At 39.1% G+C, this 12,054-nt stretch overlaps 1 protein-coding gene across 2 annotated transcripts in view; it reads right to left on the reverse strand.

Annotated features, from left to right (window-relative positions):
- The window catches only part of LOC141791461 (serine/threonine-protein kinase PAK 3), a 33,670-nt gene extending 23,617 nt beyond the window's left edge, over window positions 1-10,053 (reverse strand). For both annotated transcript variants that reach the window (XM_074671972.1, XM_074671971.1), the window contains exon 1: window positions 9,852-10,053. The gene's annotated coding sequence lies outside the window, so the exon portion shown is untranslated. The remainder of the gene's footprint in view (window positions 1-9,851) is intronic.
- Between the last annotated feature and the right edge of the window lie 2,001 nt (window positions 10,054-12,054).

Below are 12,054 nucleotides of genomic sequence, written 5' to 3' on the forward strand. Positions count from 1 at the left end.
ACTTTCAAATGATGGTTAAGGGCGCAAGAGGAGGAGCTGAAAGAGACAGGAGAATTTATGCTCCCAAGATCAAAACTTGTGCAGTTGAAGCATCATCAAAGAAATCATCCAATCCAAACGTGTTAAAGAGTCGTTTTTGGACTTGGGAACATGTTGTGTCAGCAAACGTTAATGCCATATGGTTATGACAAAAGATATGTTATCATATTTTCCTTCAGGTCACACTCAGCCAGGCACCTACAGACTTTGTTCAATTTAAATAAGCATTTTTTAACTTCTACACCAAACACATACAAGTATGGTAGAAAGAGGAACTTCACATAAAAGATGGTAATAGTTAAAAAACGGAACCTTTACACAAGCTTTAACAGAATTGTCCAACATAGACAACCAATAGCTTTCAAAGTCGATGTCCAGGTGAATTTTAGAGTACATGAACTTTAATTTGTATATTTCAAAGCCTTTAATTCAACACCTCAAAGAGAAAGACTGTTTTATACATTCATGACCCTGACTTATTTCTACAAAAAATCTCAATTACATTCGGTTTCCCCCAGTGTGGCTCCACCTTTGATCCCCCTAGCTCTGTTTTGCATACAGCTGCCGGCACTCAGGTCATGATAGGAGTGGGACGCAGCTACCTCTTCAGTTTGCTTCACACAGGTGACAGGTGAGACAGGAGAGTGTGGTAGCTCTCTACCTTCAAAGCTAAGCTTAAATCTACTTGAGTTTACTGTGAGTATAAATGTTCCTGTTTCATGATTCGTGTGGATTTGTTGATTTTTGAAAGATTTGAGCACAAATGTGCCAGAGAGGGTTAGCTGATGCCACATAAATAAGTCTTCAATGCTGCCTGAACAGTCTAGCTTGAGTTAAGAGTCATTACACATTTAAATTAATTTGGCTTTTGACATATTTTAGTAGCAGTTGGATTTTTTGTTAACTGCTTTGTAGCTGTAGAATGTCACATTTCATTTCTGGACATAAAAATGAAACTTCCTCTGTCAATATCTCAATGTTTTAGCCTGAGAGATAATGCTGAAGATGTTGACCGTATGTTTTGATCATGATGGAATAAAAGGTTTATAATCATTCAAAACATGCTAACTAGAGCATGATTAGGCTGTATAAAAGGCAAGCCACACTGTCCTTTTCCACCCCTCTGTGATCCACATAAAGGCTCCTGAGACAGAAATTAACATCAAATACTTCAATGTTTCTAACAATCCTTTAGAAGTTATGCAACTCCATTTCACACACATAAAGAGCATTCATATCTCTAATCAGCAACCAGTGATCTATTAATAGCAACCACCCAGATGTCTGTCTGATGTGGCTTTTTTTTCCATCTGGTAGTCAACAAAATCATTTGGCATCATAGCGGATTTATACAACTGACCTTTCCTTTTTCTTTCTTTTATGCATTTAATACATTACAGTTCCACTTCAGAGAGAAAAGCCTGAACTGTAAAAACAACCATACATTACAAGTGTAAAACACATGTTGGGAAACCTGGCAGGATATCTCGTACAGAATTTAAGAAAGTGCCAAAATTGTGTGTAAAATATACCACTTAAAATGACACAGGAAAGAAAGTGGGTCATCCAGCAGTTACAAAACCTGGTTTTTCTACTGTGGATTTTCAGATGAAAGACAAACTGAGGCCCTGTAACTCCACACTACTAAATCCAACACATTTCCCAGGTTTAACAGCTTGAGTTGTAATGTTTTTCCCAGCAAAATCTACAGCCAGATTACACATTATTTTGTGATTTAATCCTTATTTAATCCAAATAAGATTACTGCAGAAGTACTACCTTTTGTTTGGGTATTTAAATTCTGTTCAGATCTTGTCTGATGCTGATCGGTCACAACACTAATGAGATTGAAAAAGCTTGTTGATGAAGAAAAGCTGACACTAATTACTCTATAAGATTCTAAATATGTTGCGGTCTCACCACATAACACCTCCCTGGTTGGCTTACTTCTATTAACTTGCAGGTTGTAGAATAACATTCCTCGCATTAAAAAGAAGTGAAGCCATTTATTCATTAAACTCTGCAATCCACCGCGACTCTCATTTTACCAGCATGATCCTCTCCTGACTCCCCTGCTGGGGAGGCTTGAGAGCTTGCTCTGTCATTTAATATTTAGTTTGGGTGAACTCCCTACCCCCAGCGCTGCTTCCTTAAATCCAAACATGCACGTGTACGCACAGGCAGACACTTCATCCTTCTAAATCCTGTCAAGCTAGTTTTCTCATTTTTATCAAATGTGTTTGTGAGAACTTGCTTCTTTTGGTATGTGATTTCTGCAAAATGAATCAACATTAAATTGAAAGCATGAAGCCTAACTATTGAATAGTCTCACCTGAAGTGCATTGAAAACATGTTCTGACAGATTAAGCAGCTCATTCTGGATGAAATGTAAGAGAAATAATAGAGCTCTTAAGTGCAGTAGTTGATTCTGTCAGGTGGAAAAATGGACTACCAGTTGTGTAAATGTGATTGAAAATATGGTAGCCGAGTCTGCCAATGGAAAAAAGCTATTAAAAACCAGACTCAAAGTTTGGCTACATCATTTCTATGATGTAGCCAAGCCCTGCTGGTTGTTTGTTCAGAGGGAATATTCCTTCCTGATTCAAAGATCCTGATTTTATTCAAGGCACATTTCTGTAGCTGTTATTTTATTCTGAAAGGCATTTCCTGCCTGACAGAGGCTATTTATCATACAACCACTTCATGATAGATTATCTATTCAGCCTGACAGAACAATCCATCTTATTTTCACTGTATTTGATATTCCATTTTAAAATATAATACATTTGTTGTACGATTCTATCTTTTACTCGATATTCCATTGTAACACATTAAAATTATGACATGGATGCAGAAGTTTTTGTTGTTGTTGTTTTTACTTGTCCAGTGGTTACCTATTTGTTAGTTTCTCTTTTTTGAAAGCTGGTTATTGAGGCTTACAGAGGGAATGATCAAACGGATGACATCTCTTATGGCATTGTACTGCAAGGGCATGAAGCCAGCTAAACCTTTAGCAAAGCTCATATAACTTAGTTATTCCAAGTCATGCTAATGTTGCATGTCAGGGCTGTGACTGATGAATGCCGTAGCCAATGAAGGGAACAAGCTGTACATCATATCAGTTTTCAAGCTCAACCAGATGATAGCACTGGTTTTCTGTAGGCGATTCCTCCATCCTTCAAAATGACACATTCTCTGCCGGCCCTCACTGGAAGCCTCTCTTTGTTTGAGTTTTGCATGGTGGAATTTTGATTTAATGTTTTACCTTGAACTAGATACAAGGGATTGCATGTCGACTATCAGATGGGCCAACTTGATTTGGTTTCATGTGACTGACAAAACAAATGGTTCAAAGTACAATTTAAGGCTACACTGAGCCTTTACCTTGTAAAGACACAACCAGCTAAAAGTTAAAACTTAGGGGTGTTAGAGAGAAAACAATTAAATTAACATCAAGTCTGACCCACACATACTGCTTAATGTTTGAAGGTTGAAACTAATATTTTGCTTGAGCTATTTGATGATTGTGAAATTTTGTGACAATAGGCAACATTTTCTTTCTTCATGCCTTTGAAGTAGTAAATGTTGTGTTTTAGCACTGTTCCCCATATGACACTTCCTCAGAAACAAGACGATCTACACTTTCAAATGAGTCATCACGCGTACATACTAATTACACCTTTTCTGGGGGGGGGGGGTTGTGTTTACTGAAAGGGCAGCTGGGAAGAGACAGAAAATGTGGGGAGTAGAGAGCTGTGGAAGACATGGAGCAATTGATCAAGGTCTGAAGTTGAACCTATGCCTAGTCAATAAATCAATTTATCGTTCAATAAATGAAATCAACACAATAATTTTGCCAGGTTAGGTGCATGCATGTTTGTTTTTGTAGTTTAGGATGAAGCTGATGAAGTCTCATGGATGAGAAGAGAAACGTCTTCACAAACTCTGAACAGTACAGTTGTCTTGGTTTGGAGCATTCAGAATAACTGAGCTGGACTAGTGAGAAATCGCATGGACACAGAGAGTGTAGTTTGCTACATCACAAAAGAAATTCTGCATTTTAACTCAGTCTTTAATCTAGTGAAATTTCTTTTTTTTTCTTTTTGCATTAGCATGGCATGGGAAATCATGTTTGAGTGCCAGCTGGATGCAGAGAGCGGACTCCCTCCTGCAATGCCAGCTGGTGCACCTGCTTTGTGTGGAACTGAAAGGGTTAAAAACATACATTTACATTAAGAGAACATTTGCAAACTATTTTTGCATGTTTTGTAACTCTACAATACAACAGTTTTTCCCATGAGAGCCATACATTTTTATATGAAGTGTAAATTGTTGTGCTATGGAAAGATTGCTCTAATATATCTTCTTTGAGAAAGCATGTTTCCTCGCACTAAATTGTCCTCCATGTATAGCTATAATAGCCACATTTCTTAGCCACTATTACATCCAGGCATGCATTACATTCTAATAATCTCTGCCTTGAAAGTTCATAAAGCAGCATTATGGTTCTGCATTGGTAAAACAGCGCTATGAGACTCATATTTGTGACAACAAATGAATGAAGAGAGGCATGTGTTCCACACTAAGCAGCAACACCTCCACATAGCTGAAAAGAGAAACTAAATTTCTCATAGTTTATTTGGATCAAAGAAAGAAGTGTGATGAAGACGCTTTACTGATCTTCAGTTCAGTGGTGTTGTTTATTTCTAACAGATGAGTAATACACCTCTACAGAGAGATATAAATTTTAGTGTCTAAGATTCTGCTTTGTAAATTTACTTCATTTTTGCTGTTTCAGGAAAATGTGAAGCAAGAAAATTCATCAAGCAATCCACAAATGAGCACTGAGAGCTTTCTTTCTAGCTGAATAGTAAAAGTAGTCCACTTTGAAGCACATCTGAGGTCATCTACACTGTTTTCACTCTACCCACTCAAAGGAGCCCATCTCTTCACACTCTGCAGCCTTCAAACAGATCCAAGTCCAAACACCCCTCTTCAACCCTCCACAAACTCTTGACCCAGTGAAACTTGTTAATCTCTTAAACCACCTGAACCCTCTTCCCACTTCCCTGCAATATTTCCTCCTTTTATTCTCCACAGTCTCTATCCATCTGGGACGTCTCCTCCCATCACATCATTTTACTGTAATCTGGAATCTTCAATCCCCACCCCTCCACCACGACATCTCTCTGCCTGTCTCAAGGCTGTATTTGCATTTGGTTTTTATGCATCAGAAACAGTATAAGTCACCTAGGGACGATGTGTGTCACAAACACACACACACACACACACACACACACACGCAGGCACAAACACACAGACAACCGGCCTTATTTTAAGTAGCAACAGACATCAAGTAGGGAGATTACACAGGGAGCTGTGTCAATGTGTCAGTGTGTGAGTGTTTCCTCTGTTACTCTCTCCCTGTCTCTCTCCATCTATCTCCCTCACTTACTCCCCCTCCCCTTTCAGAGACAAAATGGCCAGATGGCTTCCAATCCTACATGCTAATCCACAACACACAGACTGTAGCTCTAACACACCTATCACCAAGACAACTGCTCTCCTTTACACCACTCTGCCCTTAAAACACAAAATCCCCTCATGAGGCCTCCGGGCATTTATACACTGTCAACCACGCAGAGTCCTGAATGATAACTGCACCAAACAATAGCAGCATAACTCATCCAGACTAAGTCCTCAACAGATGGAGGCCTACTTGTATGTGCTGTGAGTCCTACTATCAGATTTCAGGCAGTCCGGTTGGCAGGCTGCGAGCCAAGATGAGGTTCAGTGTCTCCTGCTTTTGTTAGCAGAGGTGAGGTAAAAGAAGCTGTGTGTGTTGGGTTACACAGGCCAGTGGAAAACATGGGGAAGCCCAGAACAGCACACACTAAGCCATGAAGACATAATGGGAAAATAAAGGTTTCATATTGCTTCAGTGCACTAATAAAGTCGTGCTTTTATCACGTGTTGTGTAAGAAAGCAGAGCAGCAGTTTGTGCTTACATAGGGTGGTGGATCAGGAATTAACCCTTTCATTTTGGTCGTTCCAGGCAGATGATAAGACTCATAATATAAATGAAAAAAAAAGAAAACAGACACATGTTCTAATTGGCTCCTGCAAAGGAAATTTTTTAAAGTCTTTCCATTAGTCTGAGAGGGCTTCAAGAGGAGCCGAAAACTGACCCATTCCTTCAAGAGGCAGGGTACATACTAACATCGTGTGTCATCGATTTAAGTGTAGCTTCTGTATCTTTTTCATGATCTTCTTCTTCTTCTCTTGTTAGTTGACAAAATATCTACAAATAATGATCTGACACCCTTTTTGAAGGTCTTTCTATCATGAATTCATTTGTGACTTCATTCATCTAATTTCAATAAAGCCAAGTGCTCAGTATCTGAGCAAGGGAACAAATTTGTTTCAGGTCATTTCAAAAATTTTGACATCATTAAAATATCTGTGTAGAGCTCCTTGCACATAGGAAGCAATAGAAGACAAGATATGACAAGTGTCAGTCAAAAAAAAAAAGAAAGGCATGATATGGTTCGGTTTTGTTTGTACAGCTCCTGTTTACACTACAAACAGTGTGCTCCAGGGTGCAGTTTTTGCTGTATTTTTAGTAATTAAGAGTGCATGTGTCCGACCAGACATCTGATGTTTGCTGTCTGCAAGCTGCCTTAGTAAATCTAAAATTTTCATGAGGTGCAAGTAATCTTCAGAGACAAAGGCCTGCATGAATACTTTCATGTTCATTCAGTTCTATTCAGACAAACGTAAAAAGTAGACATGTAAAGCTATTGTGGTTGTAAATGTCTACTTGCCAGTAACAGATGTGAATGGATAAAGGTGTGGTAAATGTATAATGCATATAGCAAGTAGAGTATCTAAGGGCCAGAGCAGTTATCCAGCAATGGTTTCACAGATCAGTTTAACAGCAGAATGTATAAACACTGGACAGGTCTGCTTTAATAGTGTATCACTGCATCTCTGTTTGAGTGTCTCTCTGCCTCTTTCATTAGCCAGTTTTCTTCCAGGCTAAGCCAGGTACTGTGTATTGTTCTACACTGGAAGAAGCTATAGAATATAAACATAGGACAAGGTTCATTTTCATTGTTTTATTACTTAACTTGTTTGCCTTAAAAAAGTTATGTGGTTGTATTTTAGGATGGGAATTGCAAGTTAGTTATAAATCACAACAAGATCGGTGCAATATGATACAACACAATACAGTGCATTGCTATTCACTGTCATACAATGTGTAATATAATGCAGTACACCATGGAATGGAATGTGCAATAAGATACAGTACAATAAAAGGTGATACAATATGAAATCAAATGATGATGAAATACAATGCCATGCCATGCAAAAAGACACACATGCTGACTAGGCTGTTGATTTTGTGGTGAAACAATGTGAACAGGAAACAAAATGTGTCCATCTAGATGAAAGCGGACATATTTATGCGGTGAGACTCTTTCTATCATATGACCGTACAGAGGTGTAATATATGACACATTTTAAGAGTCATTTCAAATCAGTAAGTGCATCTTACGGTTTAAGATGTGCTTGTAATATTCAAGTGTCTACCTGTGCAGCACTGCCAAAGCAGAAAAATTATTTTTCCAGTATTAAGATGGGCCTTATAGTTTGGTAATACAGATGTAATGTTACTGACATTAAATATGAAAAGAACAGGAACTAATACAGAACCCTGTGGAGCCCCTTTTGAAAGAGGCAAGTACACTGATCAGTTGTTTTCTGAAATTACACATTGTTGCCTTTTGGTCGGACACTCAAGAAATAGTTCACAGGGCATGTCATCAAACCCCAAATCACAGAGGCTCTGTAAGAGTATGGTATGAAGAACAACATTAGATGCTTTAAGTCAACAAAATAAAAGCAGCACAATTTCCTTTCAGCAACATCAAGAAGATACCATTCACAACTAATGTAACAGCAGGAACAGTGCAATGTTTGGCTCTGAAGCCAGACTGGTGTTGACTAAGTACATAGTTTCTGTAGAGAAAAAGTTGGAGCTGATTATCATCTAATGACGCCAGGATTTTAGTAAGACAGGATAGTTTGGAGATTGGCCAATGGTTATAGTTTTATTTTTACCCCACCCTTATGCAATAGAAGCACATGTGCTGATTTCCAGACCTGAGGGATAACTCCAGTAGCAACGGAAAGATTAAACAGATCATTTGTTCAAAGATGGATAAAGTGCAAGGTTAAAGTCATCACCAGTAAGTCAAATAGGAAGGGAACTCTGTTTAGCCATAGAATGGTTATTGACATATATATATTTGGAGCAACAATATAATTATTGTAGTACACAAATCAGAAAGATAATGATCCACTGTCTTACTCTTCCAACTTTACAAAATTGAACTTCAGTGGTAAACTGGTTGGTCCTGGTCAAGCATCTGTGAGTCATGCTACATGTGTATTTCTTGCTCTCCCAAACTTCGGGTTTTATACAAATCACTAGATGATGTTAAAGATCTGAAAAGAAGCAATTAATGTCCCATGACCCATGGCATCGGATATTTCTATGGAAAAACAGCAATAAACACAACGTAATAAGTGTGATTATTTTGTATTTCCTGTATCAATAGGTCAATGTTAGAAGGGAGTATCACCTTCAGTTTCCCATCCCCCAGTTCCCCTCTATAACCATCTCACCCTCCCTCCATCACTGACATGACTCCCTAACATCCCTCCTTCACATGACAGCCAGACAACAGGTCTCCCATCAGGCCTTGCTCCTCACTGAGGGGAGGATGACTGTGCTTCCTAGGAGAGGAATCATCTCTTCCTTCCTCTGTATCAGCTTTGACATCGTAATCTAAAACCCAGCAGAGGGGATGGAGGGACAGCAAATCCTTCCATCTTCCTCCTCCAGAGATGTCTGTGGGAGAATCCGAGGTGGAATAGCTCAGCTTTCACAGCATCGGCCCCCACCCCCACTCCGATCCCCAATGAAGTCAGGTGACCAGATGTTGTATATCTCCCTGTCACTACAGCCGCCATGAAGCTGCTACACACATCCATGTTAAAGCCGGGAGACTTAGGCACGTCTCTGATCTGCTCTGAGTGTGTGTGATCATTTAAAGGCAGAAATGGAAATAAAGGAAAATTCCTTGTACCATCCTCCCTAGAAAGGCTGTAAGTGAGGCAGTGCAAAGATAACAAAAGAGCATCCATCAGCATATTAAGCATCCATCATCCCCACCATCCATCCACAGCATATACAGCTCTAAACCAGCCATCAGCCTCGGGTCTACAGACCTAAAATAGCCTTGCTTCTTTTTTGTTCCACTGCAGCTGCTGCATTTCTCCAGCACACACACACACACACATACACACACACACACACACACACACACACACACACACACACACACACACACACACACACACACACACACAGAAGAGACACACTCTCAAGGCCCCGTACAAACGCCACCATTGATTCTAACACCTCCCCATCAATAAAGATGCTATTTGTGAGGCACAGGGGAGAGCACACAGAGATGATGTGATGCAGAGTGGGGGGTGTATGATCATACAATAAATGATGCAGGCATCCATTTCAATTTCGCTCTTACAGACACACTGCTGATGAAACAGCTGCCTCCATAGCTGGGCAGAATGCAGAGTAGAGGAAGAAGAAGAGGGGAAAAAAGAAGGCTACAAAGCAACTCCTACATACACAGCCTCCCCCTCCTCCTCCTCTATCCTCTCCTCCCTCATCTGCCTCCCCCCTTCCACATCCCATATTGCATACACAGAGAGGGAATTACCTGAAATATGTCTTCACATTCTCTTGCTCTGTGTTTCGCCTTTGAGCCCGAAGCTCGGGTGGATTCATCGTCAGCCGCACAGTCCTATTGACAGTTTAAAGGCAGGATTGCCATTCTCTTGTCAGACCAGTTCCTGACCCTAAAAGCAAGCTTGTTCGGCAGGCTGGATGCTTCACTGGCTGCTCACTGTTCCCTAGTCCATGATGTCATCCGCCCTGCTCCTGTTATTGGCTGAGAGGCTGAATATTAATGCAGGCAGCAGGTCTGGGGGAGGAGGAAGCCAACGGGCACACGCTGTTGGTTTCTTGTTTGACGGTCCAAACCTGCTCAGGGGAGAGAAAGGAGGGAGGGAGGGAGCATGAGTAAATACATATACATACTTTTTTTTTTTTTAGATTTTCTTTTCTTTGCAGAGACTGTATAATGATTAAACATAGTTCCCAACTTCTTAACTGCAATAGTAAATACTGTGATAGTAAATTGGCTATCACAGCCATTTTGGACTTAATGCTATAGGGTAGAGTACAGGTATAGGGCACCAGTCAGTCAGTCATGCCTGTGGTTAGGCCATCTCACTATCATTTTCCTCTAAACTAACAGGTTTGAAAAAAAAATCTACCCCCATACAGTGTGTGCTAATGTGCCAAATCATGGATTCAGACAGTAGATGTTTTTGAACCAGGCTATAAATAGGTTTATTTCTGCTGTGAAAACATCTTTTTCTGGCTTGGTGTGTATGTGACTTCCGGTACTTTCGGAGCCAACCATGTGGACAGTTAAAAAACAGCAGGTTTTTAGCACGTCCACATTGTCTCATATTTCTAAACCCAAATGCATATATATATATATATATATATATATATATATATATATATATATATATATATATATATATATATATATATATATATATATATATATACAGGGCTTGACATTAACACCGGCCAAATGCGGGTGGATTTCGGCAGTGGCTGGTAACACCACCGTTCCCACTGGCCACTTTGGCGGGTTGAATTTTATCTCAAACATGGAGCAGAGAGACAAGGAAAAAGATGACTCTGGTGATGAAAGCTCTGAGGAAATTTAATTTACCTTTCATTGTCATTCTCATGAAAAAATAAATTATTTTCTGATTACAATCGTTAATAAATATTTAAGCAGACAGTGTCTCTTGCTGAGTTTTTATCAGTTCAATTAATCACCTTTACCATTTTAATATACACAATAACAAACTACTATTTTAATTACTATGTCTTAATAGATGGCATATTTTCATATGAAAGGAGCACAATGTTACACACAACTTTATCAGAGCTGAATACCTTTTTGACAAAAAATTAAGAATAAATGAATTTCCTTTCTTAACCAGACAGTTCTTTACATTGAAGATCATGATGTAATTAACTTTTAAACAGGAATACACAGACATGATATCTTTACAGATCCATTTTTTAATCTGCTGTCACATGTTTGCACTTTTCTTACATTATTTATATTACAGCTTTCATACCTTTTTTTCCATTTGGTTTTTAATTTTTCTTTTGATCATTAACTGTTTCCACTTTTGATAAAATGAAGATAGATAAATATAACATATAAACATTACCAATAAGACGCCTTTTCCTGCGTGTTCAATTTCTTTCCTTAGAGTATTAAAGTGGCACTGAGTTCATGAGCAGGCGGAGACGGCAAACAAAATGCCGTCTGCGTTTGCCCTAATTTGCCTATGATGTCATCTTTTTCCTCAATCTCACCTGCGATTGGCTGACTGGCACAGCATCTGCTCAGTCTCATGGCTAGTGCTTCTAGCTCAAGGTGGAGGCCTATCTGAGCTCTGTGAATCATGGATGGTTGTCCTGACAACCCCTGTAATGTCGATTCCTCGTCGGGGAGCAATATGGCTGTCCTGTGATAGCGTTCACTCAAATGGAGAACCTGATGATTGCTGGTAGACAGGGAGGCTTATTACATTTTATTTACATCAGAAAGTGGCTGTTGTGATTTTTTTCCTTTAAATGTAATGATATTTTCTTGAAAACTCTTGAAAAAATAAAATTAACAGCTTTGATATATGGCATGATAAATTACAGTGAAGGTCTGAAATTTAATAAGACTTCATCAAGTCTTTTAAAAATACTTTAATTCAGGACAAATCTTTACACATCAAATGTACATATTCAGCTATGCAGGCTGATGATGTTGC

This window comes from Halichoeres trimaculatus, unplaced genomic scaffold, assembly GCF_033239565.1.
Source record: "Halichoeres trimaculatus isolate MK-OKI-2021-1 unplaced genomic scaffold, fHalTri1.1 fHalTri1_scaffold_6, whole genome shotgun sequence".
Taxonomy (NCBI): domain Eukaryota; kingdom Metazoa; phylum Chordata; class Actinopteri; order Labriformes; family Labridae; genus Halichoeres; species Halichoeres trimaculatus.